This window comes from Eriocheir sinensis, chromosome 35 (genome assembly GCF_024679095.1).
Source record: "Eriocheir sinensis breed Jianghai 21 chromosome 35, ASM2467909v1, whole genome shotgun sequence".
NCBI classification, from domain to species: Eukaryota; Metazoa; Arthropoda; class Malacostraca; order Decapoda; family Varunidae; genus Eriocheir; species Eriocheir sinensis.
The window spans coordinates 15,480,618-15,497,992 of NC_066543.1; the positions used below are offsets into that span (position 1 = coordinate 15,480,618).

Genomic DNA, 17,375 nt, shown 5'->3' on the forward strand with positions numbered 1-17,375 from the left:
ATTGGCTCGTAAATATGGAGGAATATTCTCTCTCTCTTTAAGAACAGGTGGGTACGCACGCTATATACTGCGAACATAGCGTTTTGTGTGTATGTGTGTGTGTGTGTGTGTGTGTATGTGTGTGTGTGTGTGTGTAGGGGCGTGATAGCGTTGCGTTCATGCGTAAAATTTGAGTCCCCGCTGAAGAACGTGCGCCTCGTTTTCTATAGAGTTTGTGAGTTCGTGCTTTGATTTTTATATTATGTTTATGTTTGTGTAGCCTATGTCAATTTTATTTTTGTTACTACTAATACTACTACTACTGCTACTACTACTGCTACTGTTACTACTACTACTACTGCTACGTTCGCTTTTATCAATATCACTTATCAACATTATAGTGTTTCACATTTTTTTTTTGCTAAGGCCATTTATATATTGCTTTTTTTTGCCTTTAATCATTCTCTCTCTCTCTTACCACCCCCAGCCCCCACACCCACACCCACACACACACACACACACCTTGCAGGAAACAGCATTCTCTTACTAAGCACCATTCCATTTGAGTAACTGAACTTGTCTGTGAGTGAGTGTGCACGTGTAAGTTACCGATGGCACTGGAAATAGTTGCAAGCAGGAGACACAATACTAGTAAAACACGAGAAGAGTCGGTGAAGTGAGCGTGCGGGCGAGGTAGGGAGGGAGGGAAGGAAGATTATCCCCGCCTCTCTGGACAATGCTCTTCACGTTGACATTTCGATATTGTTGTGGATATTAACCCCGAGACACAGAGCCGAAAGGGAAACAGCAATTAAAGAATGCTCAACTTCCCGAAGACTTCTCAGGCATCGGTTTATTCCGCCGTAGCCAATGGAGGAAAAACAGAGGTCTGGAGCCGTTGCGCGGTGATTGAACGACTCCACGCTCTTGTGAGGGAAATCCATGCTCATTTTACTATAATCGACTAAAGGATCATAATTTAGTAGCCATATTGATGCTACTACTACTACTACTACTACTGCTACTACTACTACTACTATTAATGAAAAAAATAAAACAGGGAAGGACGAGGAATAAATAATAAGCAGTCAGAAAAGGAGAGAGAGAGAGAGAGAGAGAGAGAGAGAGAGAGAGAGAGAGAGAGAGAGAGAGAGAGAGAGAGAGAGAGAGAGAGAGAGAGAGAGAGAGAGAGAGAGAGAGAGAGAGAGAGAGAGAGAGAGAGAGAGAGAGAGAGAGAGAGAGAGAGAGAGAGAGAGAGAGAGAGAGAGAGAGAGAGAGACTCAATACTCATACATTTACATAATCTTAGCTAAATACACTACATTTCCATGTCTAGTCAGCTAATTAACGTGCTTTACGCTTCAAACCAGATGTGTAAACGAGAGTGGACAGGTGTGTGCGAGAGAGAGGCAGACAGGTAAACAGACAGACAGACAGGCAGGCAGGCTGGAAGGAAGGCAAGCTACATGGTGGATGCCGAAAAGGTAGTTTTTTTCTGAGCATTAATCTTGTTTCGCGAACGAGAAGCGGGCGGCGTGCACGCGGCTTATTATGCTCCTGTTTGTTGAGGAATGTCCTTTGATATGGAGATGCGTGTTGTTGGTACCGCCGAAACGTACCCTTGATCACGGTATACAGCATCGGGCTTGCTTGTATATTTATTGATGCTGAGATACATATTGCTGGGGCGAGGAAAAAAGGGGAACTTGAAATTGCTTGAACCCGATTAGCTTTATTTATTTTTTCCTATGGCTGACGGATATCGTGATTTTTTTATGTATTTATTGATGGTGAGACATTACTTTTCTTTTTACGTACATACCGCAGAGTGTAGAGAGGAAATAAGGAGTAGCGAAGGATATCTTAAACCTTATTAGATTTATGTTTTTTTTGTTGTTGTGGCTGACAGATAGTGATTTTTATTTATATTTAGTAATGGTGAGACATGTTACCTTATATATCTCACTGTGTACGGTCCATAGGGTCAGGTGTGTCTCCCTCCCTCTCCCCCTCACTCCAGCCTTCCTTCCCTCCCTCTCCCTCCCTCCTTCCTTCCCTCCCACTCTCCCTCCCTCCCCCTCCCTTTGTGTTTCCCTTTTGTGTTGCGTCACCTTTTCCTGGGGCTCCTTCATCGCCTTAATTTTCTTGCCATATATTGTGATTTATATATATATATATATATATATATATATATATATATATATATATATATATATATATATATATATATATATATATATATATATATTTCTTAATGGTAAGGCACATATTTTAGGATACGTATTGTTGAGTGAGGCGAGAAAAATAACCGATAATAACAAGGAATTTTTAACCCTTATTAGCTGTTTTTTTTTACATGGCTAACAGATATTGTATATATATATATATATATATATATATATATATATATATATATATATATATATATATATATATATATATATATATATATATATATATAATGGTGAGTTACATTACCTTATTTCTTTTTTAAAGATACATATTGCTGCGTGACAAGAAAAAAAAGCAGGGAATTCTAACTTACTATCTTTTCATTTTCCATTTTATTATATTTTATTTTAGTTTACTTATTTATCTTATTCATTTATTTTACTTTATTCTATTTTATTTATTTTTTGCTATGGCAGACGGCGCGTGGCCTTCATTCGTTTACTATAAATCTCGCGAGTTTGTCTGTATCGTTTTTTTGTTTTTGTTTTATCCCGCTGAGAGAGATTTGTATACCGAGGCACACTACACTCTTACGCTAAACCTTCGCTATAATAACAATCTTCCGAGCTGCTAATCTTTACGTTAATGTGGTTGAGGACGCTTGTCCTGTGGTGTGTGTGTGTGTGTGTGTGTGTGTGTGTGTGTGTGTGTGTGTGTGTGTGTGTGTGTGTGTGTGTGTGTGTGTGTGTGTGTGTGTGTGTGTGTGTGTGTGTGTGTGTGTGTGTGTGTGTGTGTGTGTGTGTGTGTGTGTGTGTGTGTGTGTGTGTGTGTGTGTGTGTGTTTGTGTGTGTGTGTGTGTGTGTGTGTGTGTGTGTGTGTGTGTGTGTGTGTGTGTGTGTGTGTGTGTGTGTGTGTGTGTGTGTGTGTGTGTGTGTGTGTGTGTGTGTGTGTGTGTGTGTGTGTGTGTGTGTGTGTGTGTGTGTGTGTGTGTGTGTGTATGTGTGTGTGTGTGTGTGTTGTGCGAGTTTCCAGGGCTTGCATATAACAGTCTGAGAAAATATAAATAAAACTGCGCTGGGATATATTATTTTTTAAACTTAATCGGCTTTTGTTTGTGGGTCTGTTTGTCTGTTTGTTGTCATGCTTGTCGAAGCATCATCTATCTATATTGCTTTGTTTTATCTTTATTTCTTTACTTTTACTCTTCTACTTCCTTACTTTTTATTTCTTAGTGTGTTTTCATATAGTTTTGCCCTTGTTTCATTATCTGCCGCTTCTTATAAATCATCTCATCCTTCGTGTTTTTCCTTTTAACTTCACGTGCAACAATGTTCATGTAGAGTATGTGCGTGTAAAACAAAACGCTTGACCTCTTTATACATTTTATTAGTAGTAATTATATATATTTTTTGTTTCATTATCTGTCGCTACTTATAAATCATCTCATGCATCGTGTTTTTCCTTTTAACTTCACGTGCAACAATATTTATGTATAGTATTAGCGTGTAAAACAAAACGCTCGAGCTCTACTTTTATTAACCTTTTGTCTCCTTTCATGGCGGGGGGAAGAGCTCGGTGTGTGGGACATGCTGAAAACGCCGAGTAAATCTTTTTAGAGACCACGCCGGCTTTGCTTCTTTTGTTTACGCCGCGCCGCTTGCCCTTCCTTTCTTTATAGATGGTCCGGTCTCGCGGGTTTTGTGTTTCCAGCGAGGGGCGGCGACCTCCCTGCAGCCGGAGCCGGAAAATAAAGGCGAAATAGTTTGTGCGACCGAGTTTTGGTTTTCGGCGAAGATGGACTACAATATCGTCCAATTTGCGTGTGTTTTATCATGACTGTGCTCGCTAAAGTTCTGATGCCTCAAAGGTCGGTATTCTCAGACGCTTCCGCCCCTCACAACAACTATTTCCCATGAGCGATAAGGAGATTCTTCGGGTTCTCATGAGCTATCTTCACGTTCATGGCGCAGAAGCCTTGTCAAACTACCACAAGGATCATAAAACTACCCGTGTAAATACTCACAACCTCTACGAATGCCTTATGAAGTGTGTGAGTGTGTGTGTGTGTGTGTGTGTGTGTGTGTGTGTGTGTGTGTGTGTGTGTGTGTGTGTGTGTGTGTGTGTGAGTGTGTGTGTGTGTGTGCGAGCGCGCTTGGACGCCGAAATGTTTAAGAATATAACCCTGAGTGCGTGGGAAGGAAGGACACGTGCAAGGAAAAGTATCTGAAAACTCCCGATCAGCTTACTCGGCGGCGGCAGCGGTTGTCACGGAAAAGGATGTCACGTTTTATTTATGTCTGCTCGTGCGCGGAATTTTACTCTTTCCGGGGGGGTAAGAACAGTGTAATCTTCTCTTCACGGAACGGATTCCTAATTTGGCAAAAGTTCACGACGAGTAATGATGTCCTGGGGAAGAATGCGTTCCACAAGTTTAGTCTAACGAGGCTTTCGCTGCGTCGTCGTTATTAAATGTATTTTTAACTCTTCTGAAATAATTTGCTGAATACGGACTTTTCGTTTTAGCTTCGTAATAACTTTAATTCATGTTTTTTTTATTATTTTTATTTTAGTGTCACCACGAGGTCCACTTATTCAACTTTATTCCCATCAAGGCCTCGATGTTTCCTGTTCGTCTGAATGTTCCGCCTCTCCCTTCAGTGTCAGGTGAATGTCTCCTCAGTTCAGTGACTTTGACGGAGTGCCACAGACATTACTTTGCATATGTTGTTTGTCTGTTCCCCGTTATTTTGTTTTAATTCTCCTAAACAAACAATTTTTATATTTTTCTACAGTATAGGAAGCAACTCAAGGGCCAAAAAAATGTAATCATAAGAAAAGAAAGCCCGCTAAACACGGCCCCTATCAAAAGAGTTCGGAGGAGTGGCCAAAAAAGAGAGGTTGTCATTACTATTTTTTTTTTACATTGGAGATACTGTAATTTCAAGTAAAGTTGATATCATGAAAGAAGCAGAAGCAATGGAGTTCAGTAAAACGTCTACACTACACACTCTTAGAAACTTTTCCCTACTTGTCTTGGCAGCTTTTACTAATGTTCATATAAGGTGACCGTTTGAGGGGGGGGGGGGGGGGATTGGGATGCCTTTTCAGTCGTCCCACGGTGGCGCTGGGATTAGAGAGAGAGAGAATTTACACCCACGGACTGACGCTGTAACCCACTAAACCACGGCGCTCTATCACTAACAACTATAAGGATCCCAAACATGAGCCCAAGAAATCACTAAACGGCTAAGAATGTAAGACCGTTCTCCTTATGTGGGCTATTGTACGTTCCACCCAGATGACGGTCACCAGGCACGCCAAAGACACCTTCAAACGTCCGGGGGTTATATTCTTAAACATTAAGGCTTTCGTAGGAGTGTGAGCATTTCCAGGGGTAGTTTTCTGACCCTGGTGGTGGTTTGACCGTTTCTCTGTACCATGAACCTTCGAAAAATACTCATGCGGACCCAACTGCTCTATTTTCGGCCTTGGGAGGTAGTTGATGCGAGAGGTGGAAGCGTCTGAGAACACCGACTCTGGACCACCGCTACCAGGTTATCGTACACAGAGCCGCGTATTTACCGGCTTCTGACAAATAAATGTTGCCAAGAAACACCAGTAATTAACCATTTTATTGATAATTTTAGATGAAGCCAGTTTTGGGGGTGGAGGAGACAGTTTTTAGGTCGGAAATCGGCAAACAGAGGAGGCTGAGCACGACCATCTGAAAAACGTTGCTCTGGACCTTCACTACGGGGCTGCGGCGGATCAAGTTTTCAGTGTTTTCTTTCATAATGATTTTGTGGCGAGGGGATAAAAAGCCACATGAAAATAAACTCTACTTACAGTGAAAGCTTCTTAAACAGGTGCGTCTTCTGGGAAATCAGCTGAGAGAGAGAGAGAGAGAGAGAGAGAGAGAGAGAGAGAGAGAGAGAGAGAGAGAGAGAGAGAGAGAGAGAGAGAGAGAGAGAGAGAGAGAGAGAGAGAGAGAGAGAGAGAGAGAGAGAGAGAGAGAGAGAGAGAGAGAGAGAGAGAGAGAGAGAGAGAGAGAGAGAGAGACGGACAGACACAGAGGGCCAACACATCCCCCATTCCACTTCTCTTTTTCGCAACCTTTTCACCGCCTTCATTTTTTTTTCTTTTTACGTCGGCGGTTCTTGTGTCTCCGGTATTTAATTGATCCTCCTAGCACCCCCCCCCCTTCCCCCATCACCCCCCCTTCCTCTCCCCCTTCCTCTTTCTCTCTCTTCCTTCTCCCCTTCTCCTTCCCTTCTCTCCTTTCTCTTTGCCTAACCATTTTTCCTCCTTCCTCCCTTTTTCCTTTTTCCTCAGTTCGAGATTCTCCTTTCTTTCTCTTCTTTTAGTGTTCATTTCTTTTTTTTCTATTTGGTTTGTTTTTTTTATCGTTTTCCATTCTCCATTTTTTCTTCTCTCTGTTTCACCTTTCCATTTCCGTCATTTTTCATCTATGCTGATTCTCCTTTCTCTTTCTTCCTCTTTTTCTTTCGGTGTTCATGTTTTTTCTTGTCTTTTTTGTTGGTTTTTATAGTTTTCCATTCTCCGTTTTTCTCTTTTCTCTATCTCCCTTTCCATTTCCGTTCATTTCTAGCTATTCGTTAAGGTTTTTTTTTGCATATACTTTTAATTTTTCATGCACGTTTTTCTAATCCTCTTTCCTGTATTGCTAGGCCTAAATTTTTCTATCATCTCTTCCTCTAGTTTTATCTCCCTTTCCACCTGTGCTTTCCATATAACTCCCGCATATCCCTTCCCATTTTCCATATAACTCCCCCATATCACTTCCCACTTTCAATAACTCGCATGTCACTTCCCATTTTCAATAACTCGCATGTCACTTTCCATTTTCAACAACTCGCATGTCACTTCCCATTATCCATACCTCTAGCATGTCGCTCCCCATTTTCCTCTCATATTTCTACGTTTTCTTTTTTCTTCCGCGAATTCACTGCGACCGACCTTGCCTCCTCTTTTGTTCTCTCTCTTTTCTCTCTCTCGTCTCCCTCTCTCTCCCTCTAACCCTTTCCCATTTGCTTTTACTGTTTGTTATTCCATCACTTTCCTTTACTTCCGTATCTTTTCTCTCCCTTCCACGGATTCCACCACCATTTCATTCTCTTTCCTCCCTCCTTCTCCCTCTCTCTCCCTCACCTCCTTCCATCCTTCGTCTTTCTCTTCTGTCCCACCACCACCACCACCACTTTCATGCTAAGCAACACCCCTCCCCTCCCCTCCACTCTCCTCTCCTCCCCTCCTCTACCCCCCCTTCCTCTCACTGGTCCAAGTCCACCCCGAAAATAAAATAGAAAGTATACAACACAGCCCTAACACAATACTTTAAAATATTTCACTTAGGGCAACTCCTCCGCGTTATATATTTGTGTGTGTGTGTGTATGTGTGTGTGTGTGTGTGTGTGTGTGTGTGTGTGTGTGTGTGTGTATGTGTGTGTGTGTGTGTGTGTGTTTGTGTGTGTGTAATTCACCTGGCCTGCTCACGTGTTGACTTGTAATCGCCGGCAGGTACCTCCTGACATGAGCAAGTACTTTATCGTCCATCTCTGGTACTGTTAGGGATTCACACACCACACCCCATCCAACTTGATCAAGGGGTCACAGTAACCACTCCTAGTCAACAGAAAAAATCCGGCCTGAGCAGGCTCGAGCCGCCGCCCTGTCAGACCGTGAAGCCTGGCAGCGCAGCGCTGTAACCAGTTGCGCCACGGGAGGTGTGTGTGTGTGTGTGTGTGTGTGTGTGTGTGTGTGTGTGTGTGTGTGTGTGTGTTATTAGTTTGTATATATATGTGTTTACGAATGCATCAGTGCTCTCTCTCTCTCTCTCTCTCTCTCTCTCTCTCCACAAGGGGAGATCGGAGCAAGCAGCCGGCAGGTTGTAGTGTATATATTCACACGGTCAGTCACAACAACAACTATACGTACGAAAGCAACAACACAATAGTAGAACAACATCAACAACAACAACAACAATGCAAACTACAACTACGACCCTTAACACTACTACTACTACTACTACTACTACAACTACTACTGATAATGATAATAATGGTAAAGATGATAATTTTGGTTCATTTTATCAGTAGTAGTAGTAGTAGTAGTAGTAGTAGTAGTAGTAATTGTTGTTGTTGTTGACGTTGTTGCTGTTATTTGTATTGCTGTTGTAGTAGCATCAACAAACCCATAGCAGCAAAACCAGCTCTTAACAATACCCAACACAACAAAAAAAATCACCACCAACAACAACACCTGAAACGATAACCAACATCCTCCTCCTCCTTTTCCTCCCCCTCTTCCTCCTCCTCCACTCCTTACGTTCTTATGTTCTTATGTCCTCCTCCTCCTCCTCATCATCATCATATCCATCACCACGAGTAACACCCACAGTACCAGGAGCGGAGAAAAGAAAGGAAGGAAGGGAGGAAGGGCTGAGAGAGAGCAGGAGGGAAGGAGGGAATAATGGAAGGAAGGAAGGAAGGCGGAAGAGCAGAGAGAAGGACGGAAGGGCTGAGAGAAGAAAGAAAGGGCGGAAGAGCAGATAAAAGGACGGACGGAAGGAAGGGGGGGGGGCAGCGTTCAGGGCGGGGCGGGGCGGGGTCAGTAGCACAAAAGGGAGGTAGGTAATACTGCTAATGATCCGTCGGGCATGAAATAATTCCTCTTAGCGCCGCCTCGCCTCGGGGCCGCCGCGCCTCCTTCCCCCTCATTAACACGCACTGAACTATGATTTATATGCTAATGACGGAGAGGAGTAAGTAGGGGAGGCCAATGTGCCCTTTGATGGGGGGACGGGGAGGGGACAGGAGCCAGTGATGGGGAAGGATGGAAGAAAGAGTGAAAGTGAAGAGAGGGAAGGGGAGGTGAGGGAAAGAGGACATCGGTGTAAGTGGGCACAAGGAGACCTAAACCTATCAACAGGTGATGTTTAACAGGGCTCTGTCCTATCACCCACTCTCTTTCTGTTATTCATCAATGATCGTCTTTCCACAACAAACTGTCCTATCCACTCATACGCTGATGACTCCACTCTGCATTATTCAACTTCTTTCAACAGAAGACCTTCTCAACAGGAACTACAAGACACCAGACTGGAGGCTGCAGAGCGCTGAACCTCAGACCTTGCTATCATTTCCGATTGGGGTACAAGGAACCTTGTGTCCTTCAATGCTTCAAAACCCCAATTTCTCCACCTATCAACTCGACACAATCTTCCTAACACCTATCCCTTATTCTTCGATAACACTCAGCTGTTATGTTCTTCAACACTAAATATCCTTGGTCTATCCTTAGCTCAAAAACTCAGCTGGAAACTTAACATCTCCTCTCTCACTAAATCAGCTTCCTCGAGGTTGGGCGTTCTGTACCGTCTCCGCCAGTTCTTCTCCCCCGCACAAATGCTTTCCATTTATAGGGGCCTTGTCCGCCCTCGTATGGAGTATGCATCTCACGTGTGGGGGGGCTCTACTCACACAGCTCTCCTGGACAGCGTGGAGTCTAAGGCTCTTCGTCTCATCAGCTCTCCTCCTCTTACTGACAGTCTTCTACCTCTTAAATTCCCCCGCCATGTTGCCTCTCTATCTTCTACGATATTTTCATGCTGACTGTTCTTCTGAACTTGCTAACTGCATGCCTCCCCCCCTCCCGCGGCCCCGCTGCACTCGACTGTCCACTCTAGCCCATCCCTATACAGTCCAAACCCCTTATGCAAGAGTTAACCAGCATCTTCACTCTTTCATCCCTTACACTGGTAAACTCTGGAACAGCCTTCCTTTCGTCTGTATTTCCTCCTGCCTATGACTTGTCCTCTTTCAAAAAGAATGTATCAAGACACCTCTCCATCCGAAATTGATATCTCTTTTGGCTACTCTTAACTATTTTCTGCTAAATATATATATATATATATATATATATATATATATATATATATATATATATATATATATATATATATATATATATATATATATATATATATACTCTTTGTTCCCCTTGAGCCGGCTCTTTTGTTGTAAAAAAATGAAGGACAGGAAAATAGAAGGGAAAGAACAGGAGGGGACGGGAAGGAAAGGGGATGTCAGTGAAGGGGGATGGAAAGTAAAGCAAGGGAAGGGGAAGGGAGGTCACAAAAAGAAAAGGGTTGGAAGGGGTAGAGGAGAGGTAACGTGTAAAAAAAAGGGAGGAGAAGGATAGGAAACAGATAGGGAGAGAGAGGAGGGGAAATTCAATGCAAGTAAAGAAATGAAAAAAAATGAAGGAAAAGAAAGTGAAATAGCGGATTGGGAGAGGAAAAAGCGGGAAGAGAAGGATAGAAAACAAAAATAGGGAGAGGGGAAGAGGAAGGGAAATTAAATGAAAGTAAAGAGATGAAAAAACTTGCAAGGAAAATAAAATAAAATTGCAGAAAGGAAAAAAAAGAGATGTAGAAGGTTGGCACGGCGAGGACACGCCAGGTGTAAAAGATAGTTTTGGAATAAAATTTCACAGATTCTTTCTCAAATTCCTCCTCCTTTCTATATCCTACCTCCTTTTTCCTTCCTTCTTTCCTTCCTTCCTTCCTTCCTTCTTTCTCTCAGCCCTTCCTTCCTTCCTTCATTTCGCCCTTCCTTTCTTCCTTCATTTCACCCTTCCTTTCTTCCTTCCTTCTCTCCGCCCTTTCTTCCTTCTCTCCTTCCTTCCTTCCTTCTGTCCGCCCTTCCTTCCTTCTCTCTGCCCTTTTTTCTTTCCTTCCTTTCTTCCTTCTCTCCACCCATCCTCTCTTCCTTCTCCCCGTCCTTTCTTCCTTCCATTTCTCCGACCTTCCTTCCTTCCCTCCTTCCTTCCTTCCTTCCTTCCTTCACTCTCTCCGCCCTTTCTTCGTTCAATCTCCCCACCCTTCCTTTTCTCACCCCTTTCCTTCCTTCCTTCCTCTCTTCCCTCCAGCTGGGCCGCCTCGACAAAGGTTCGTGTAATGTGATTTATGCCAATTGAAACAAAACGAGAAATGGAACGTCAAACGGAAATTAGACTTTTATATTGGTTGTGCAAGGGGAGGAGGAATGAAATGCTAATGTCCTTACCATTACGACAATTACAAAGTTATATTTCTAATGTTATTATATATTTTCATTATTATTATTATTATTATTATTATTATTATTATTATTATTATTATTATTATTAGTAGTAGTAGTAGTAGTAGTAGTAATCGTAGTAGCAGTAGTAGTAGTAGGTGTAGTAGTAGTAGTAGTAGTAGTAGTAGTAGTAGCTAGCCTCCACAGAGCAGTTCTTATTCATCACCTTCTCTCCTCCCCGTCCAAGAGTTTATCTACCCTCCTCTTAAAAGCTTCAGTCGTGCTCATCTGAAGTTACGCATGGTTGTTAAGTATCTGATTCCTCCACTAGTAATTGTGAGCCAGTTCGTGAGTTCTGGGCTATTCTCCCTTCAAATCTCAAGTTCTCCAAGAAACTGATTGCCTCAAGTCTTACCGTCGGCCTTTCATAATAAACAGTATAAATATGCTTTTGCTGAACGCTCTCGTCCACTATGACACGTATCTGGTCGCCATTCATCTTCCGCCTTTCAAGAGAGGGCGATTTGGAAGCTCGGAATTGATGAGCATTCAATACCCAGACAATACTACACAGTATAGCCAGGGTGGATCTCACTAATGCCATACAGATTGATTAGAAGGCATAGTCATAGCGTTCTGTGTTGATGCTTTTGTCACTTAAGAGTCTACGGTCAATCCTGCGTGACTGACGGAGTATATACATTACTCAAGGGGAAGCGAGACAAGAAACAATGTTGAAGACGCGGTTCACGGTTTTATCTGGTCACCGCCAGGGAGACTCGTCCTTACATTCACGCTGAAACTCGCCTTCTGACTCCATCATTCACTCACTCGTCAAATCAAGTCGCCCGTCCCTCCCTCGCGTCGCCCGCCTCGCCTTCCTCCTCCACAAGGCGTCAGGGGAGACAACTGAGACATTTCCGCAAAAGCTGCCCGACTCCTCGTCACTCCGCCCCTCTGCCAGCGCATACATCCTGCAGTTACAGCTTCGTCGCTATTGATGTCTGTTTACGATTCCTCCCGTCGTTTGTGAGGGGCTGCCGCGGGGAAGCGTTGTCACTTCACGTCCATTTTGTATTCGGACATAATCTGTTTGATTGATGTAGCTGTCTTTACTGTTTTGTTCAGTTTATCGTTAAAAGGAGTTGCTCTTTTTTTAGTATTGTAATACAGGTAATGGGTGTTGTCCGCAAGCCGTGCCGCAGCCCTGACGACCGGCTGAGCGGGAGTGGGGGTGGGGGTGGGTGGGAGCGGTAAATCAGTTACTGGCATGAGCGTCCGCAGGTGGAGGAAGTCCAGGTATATATGTCAGTTGTTAGTCGTGGGGAGTCAACTTAATTAATAATCTCAGGTGAAGGAGAATAAGGGGAAGTTGATCACTGCTATTATTGGGGTGTTAGAGCTCTACCCCCCCCCACCCCCCCCCCCACCCCCCGGCGAGTAAAATCACACTTTTGTAAATGAAACGCAATACCCCATAGTCCATACACGAGATTTCTAGAGTGAAAGCAATGATGGTCGGAGGCCGGGGCGTACCGGTACTCCTTAGATTTTTTCACTCGACCTCTTTAGCGAAGGGAGAGAATTTTTTTGTTTACGCCTATAGCGCCGGTAGGCTTGTTTGAGGGGCCTGGATGGTGTTCGGCCCCAGCCCGTCATGGCGCAGGCAAGTGTTTATAGTGGCGCCACAATAGAATATGAGTCTGCAACTGGCCAATCGCCCTACACACGGCTGTATATGCAAATGTAGTGCGTTGTATATCAGAGGCTGCTTATTCCTGCGTCAAGTTCTCCGTGTTGCTGCTATTAATCTGCACCTGCTACCTCTGCGGAGTTCACCCTACAGCATTATAACTTTATAACTAATATCCCTGTCGTGTGAATGCTGCACAGTAACCACCCGAGTAAGACACCTCCACGAACTTCACTGGAGTCCGCAAATTGTTTCTCGCTACCCTGAAACTCTGCTTCCTACACCTGCAAAACTCAAGCGTACTAAAATCTTTACCTTTTCCTGCCTACCTCACGAACTTCAACACTTTAACAATCCCTGCTGAGGTACTTTAAGGAACACTTGACTAAAATCGAGACATTTATATCATACTGCAGAAAACGAGAAGCCTTTGTGAAATCACGCAAAGAATTATAAATCGATAAATGGTGCCCAAGCGATCCGAGAGTATGTCTGAGTATACAAATAGAAATAAAACGTTGATGCTCACAATATTGGACATCGGCATTCTGTTCAAATCAGACATTACGCTCCTTTTTAATACATCAGTCTGTTTCCATGACCAATGTGGAACACCAACCTCCAACGACTCTCCTCTGAAAGTCAGGGTTGCATGATCCTAATAGTGATTTCAATATGTAGTAGCCTATCTAAGTCCTCTTTTGCAGTTTTCAAAGTAATGGTTATGAGTCAGTTGGGCATCTTATATTGTGTGTGTGGTAGGGGGTGAGTGATTGAGTGAGTGAGTGAGTGAGTGAGTGAATGAGCGAGTGAGTGAGGAATAAGTCAAGTTATTATCGTACCCCCGAGGAGGGTTCGCCAAAGCGCGGTAAAATATAGATGAAAGGATGTGCGATGTTAGAGTCAAAACCAAATCAAAGAGAATAATGCTCTTTTACCTGAGAGAGAGAGAGAGAGAGAGAGAGAGAGAGAGAGAGAGAGAGAGAGAGAGAGAGAGAGAGAGAGAGAGAGAGAGAGAGAGAGAGAGAGAGAGCAAACATGTGTTTATAATTATATCAGAAGACGAATTAAATTTTTCCTTTCATGTCCAAACCTTGTATTAAAACTTATCTGGAAACTCAACTGCGAAACCACTAGCGATTTTTTTATTAACCTAACCTAACCTAATCTAAGCTACCACTCACTAATACTCCCCCTACCCCCAATCATTCATCTTAACTTACCTGAAGATGGGCGTCGTCAGCGGGTCTCGAAACCATAGGAGGATGACAATGGAGTCGGTGGGTGGGTGGGCAGCGTCACAGGGCAGAACGGCAGTGCCCCCAACCACTCCGGCGACCCCAACCACGGGAACTGCAAGGAGAGAAAGGAACGGTAAGGCAACTTAATGGAGGAAGGGGCGAAAGGGGAAAAACTGTTGAGGGGTGGGGGGGAGTGAAATGGGGAACATATGAACGGTAAGGCAACTGTAAGGAAGAAGAGGGGAGAGGGGACAAACAGCGAAGGAAAAGAAAAGTAAGAAGAGGAGAGAGAGAGGAACTGTAAGGCAACTGTAAGGAGGAAGGGGAGAGGGAGGTCAAAGAGTGAAGGGAAAGTAAAAAGAAGAGAGGAACCGACAGCCGATAGGAAGGATATAGAAGAAAAGAGGATGTATATATGTATGTATCTATATGTATGTGTGTGTATGTATGTACATAGGTGGGGAAGGAGGGAGATAGGCATGCAAATTCGTGTCTGAATGAAATCGTACGTACAGATGTTGGTTGTCTGTCAATTTGTATTTCTAGCTCATTTATATACAGCACACACACACACGCACACACACACACACACACACACACACACACACACACACACACGCATTTCCTCGTAAATTCAACCTATATAGAAAGATACAGAGATTTGAGAGAGAGAGAGAGAGAGAGAGAGAGAGAGAGAGAGAGAGAGAGAGAGAGAGAGAGAGAGAGAGAGAGAGAGAGAGAGAGAGAGAGAGAGAGAGAGAGAGGGGGGGGGGGGGGAGCAGGGTTACGACATATGGGCTTGTAAATCTACGTTGTGGATATGATTGTTTTTGTGTTCACGTTGCGAAAGAATTTATATATTTGTTCTCGTATTTCGATAGGTATGTATGTATGTGTATGTATATATGTATGTGTATATATGTGCGTATGTGTTTATGTATGTATGTATGTATTAATTAACTGTTCGGTGCGGGTTTTGCTTTTTCTTAACCTTAATCTGATCTTAAAAGTCCTTCGTAGTTTTTAAGTCGTTTTAAAGTTCAATATCATTCGTGTGTGTACGTGTGTGTGTGTGTGTGTGTGTGTGTGTGTGTGTGTGTGTGTGTGTGTGTGAGCGCGCCTGCACGTTCACACAGCAAGGGCCAAGAAAGGGAGGAAAGTTTCGACCACGCACAGGTAATTTGGGCCAGGCAACATTCATTCTCTCTCTCTCTCTCTCTCTCTCTCTCTCCACAGTTTCCAGGCCACGTCTCATGAAGCTTCATTATACTAAGCATTAAGTTTCCTCATGACGCGAACGAATCACTTCAGAAACAAAAAGCAAAAAAGAAATCGTCCATAATGTAAGTGTGTTTCCGGAGACTTTTTCTTCAAGACCCGACAATAAATATCTGGCCGGCGGTGATGATGAGGATTCGATTGTGTGTACCTCTGATCGGTTTTCACTTTCTTAATCTAGCGTGGCTTTTTCGTCTCGTACAATGTATATATCTCTCTCTTTCCATCATGGTGGGTGAAAAAGAAACATAAGCGAGGTATTGTTTTATTTATAACTAACGAGATCTTTCACTTTTTTTTCTCACGAGTATCAATAAGGAAACAACTTAGATATTTTTCCACTATTAATCTGGACTCGCTTCTCTATTTCGTCTCGTACAATCTCTCTCTCTCTCTCTCTCTCTCTCTCTCCCCCCTTCATGGTTGTTTGATTAAAGGAGAGAGGTGAAAAGGGAACATAGCGAGGTATTGTCTTTCTGTTTTTGATCAATCACGAGCTACTTATTTTTTCTTACGAGTCTTTTTTTGGGTCGTATTATAAGACATTTAGTCGTCCAAGAACACGTATTTGACAAGGCTTTCGTAGGAGTTGTAGGCATTTCCAGGAGCAGTTTTAAGAGCCTGGTGGAAGTCTGACCCTTCCTCTTTACCGTGAACCTCAAGAAACATTCATTACAACCCGACTGACCTTTTCTTTGACCTTTAGAAATAGCTGATGTGAGAAGCGAACGTGTCTTTTAATATCGACCTTAAATATGGAAACAGGAAATCGTGCGAGTTCATTTTCCAATTTTGTGAGCAGTAGGTATTTTTTTTTTCGTCTTATTATGGGAACAAATTTGGCCTCCTCTATTTCTCTTCTCTATTTCTCTTTCCGTTTCTCGTTGGTTGATTAAAGGAGTAAGGGAAGAGGGAACATAAGCGGATATGTTTTTCTCTGTCTATATCGATCACTCACGAGTTGTTCCGCTTTTTTCCTATCGAGTTGTAATATTGGAAAGAAGAAAATTTGCGAGTCTTTCTCTGATTTTGTAAACTGTATGTATGTGTTTTTTCTTCATTAAACACATTTCCCTATATTAACTTTTCTTCCTTTACTCGGAACAAATAAAATAATATCAATGAAGGTTTCGAGCGTTAAAGAAGAGGGGAAAGAAAATAAAAAAAAAGGATATTGACGTGGGAAAGGTCAAAGGGAACGAATGGAAGGAGGAAAATGAGGATAAGGAAAAGAAACAAAAAGTGAAACGAGAAAAAGGAAACAAACAAAAATAAAACCACCACAGAAACCCAGAAACAGAAAATGAATAAACGAGAAGCAAACACAAATAGAACAGATGAAGAAAGGTGAGAAGAAAGAAGAGAAAGAAAATGATAGAGAGGAACCGAAGCAAGAAGACGAACAAAGAGAGAGAGAGAGAGAGAGAGAGAGAGAGAGAGAGAGAGAGAGAGAGAGATAGAGAGAGAGAGAGAGAGAGAGAGAGAGAGAGAGAGAGAGAGAGAGAGAGAAACAGGAAAACTAAAAATAAGGGAAATAAAAAAAACACGAAAACTATAAAAAAAAAACGTAAAAGAAAACAAGGAAAAGAGAAAACAATAAAGAGGAAGCAAAACACGAAGATGAACAGAGAGAGAGAGAGAGAGAGAGAGAGAGAGAGAGAGAGAGAGAGAGAGAGAAAGGTTAAAAATAAAAGTCAAAGAAAAAGAAGAAAACTAAAAACAAACGAAAAAAGAAAAAGTAAAACAAAATAACATCGAAATTCAATAGGCTGTGAGAGACAAACGGCATGACAGCGGTTCCGGATCTCCCCCCCCCCCCCCCGCCCCCCTTGCCTTATCTGACCTTACCTTACCTCCCCTCCAAGCACCTTCCCTTACCTTACCCTACACCCCCACCTACACACCCCTTACCTTACCTTACCTTACCTCCCC

At 42.9% G+C, this 17,375-nt stretch overlaps 1 protein-coding gene across 1 annotated transcript in view; it reads right to left on the bottom strand.

Moving 5' to 3' along the window:
- The window catches only part of LOC127007559 (uncharacterized), a 72,780-nt gene extending 58,509 nt beyond the window's left edge, over positions 1–14,271 (bottom strand). Inside the window, exon 1 of the mRNA XM_050878730.1 lies at positions 14,148–14,271. The gene's annotated coding sequence lies outside the window, so the exon portion shown is untranslated. The remainder of the gene's footprint in view (positions 1–14,147) is intronic.
- Between the last annotated feature and the right edge of the window lie 3,104 nt (positions 14,272–17,375).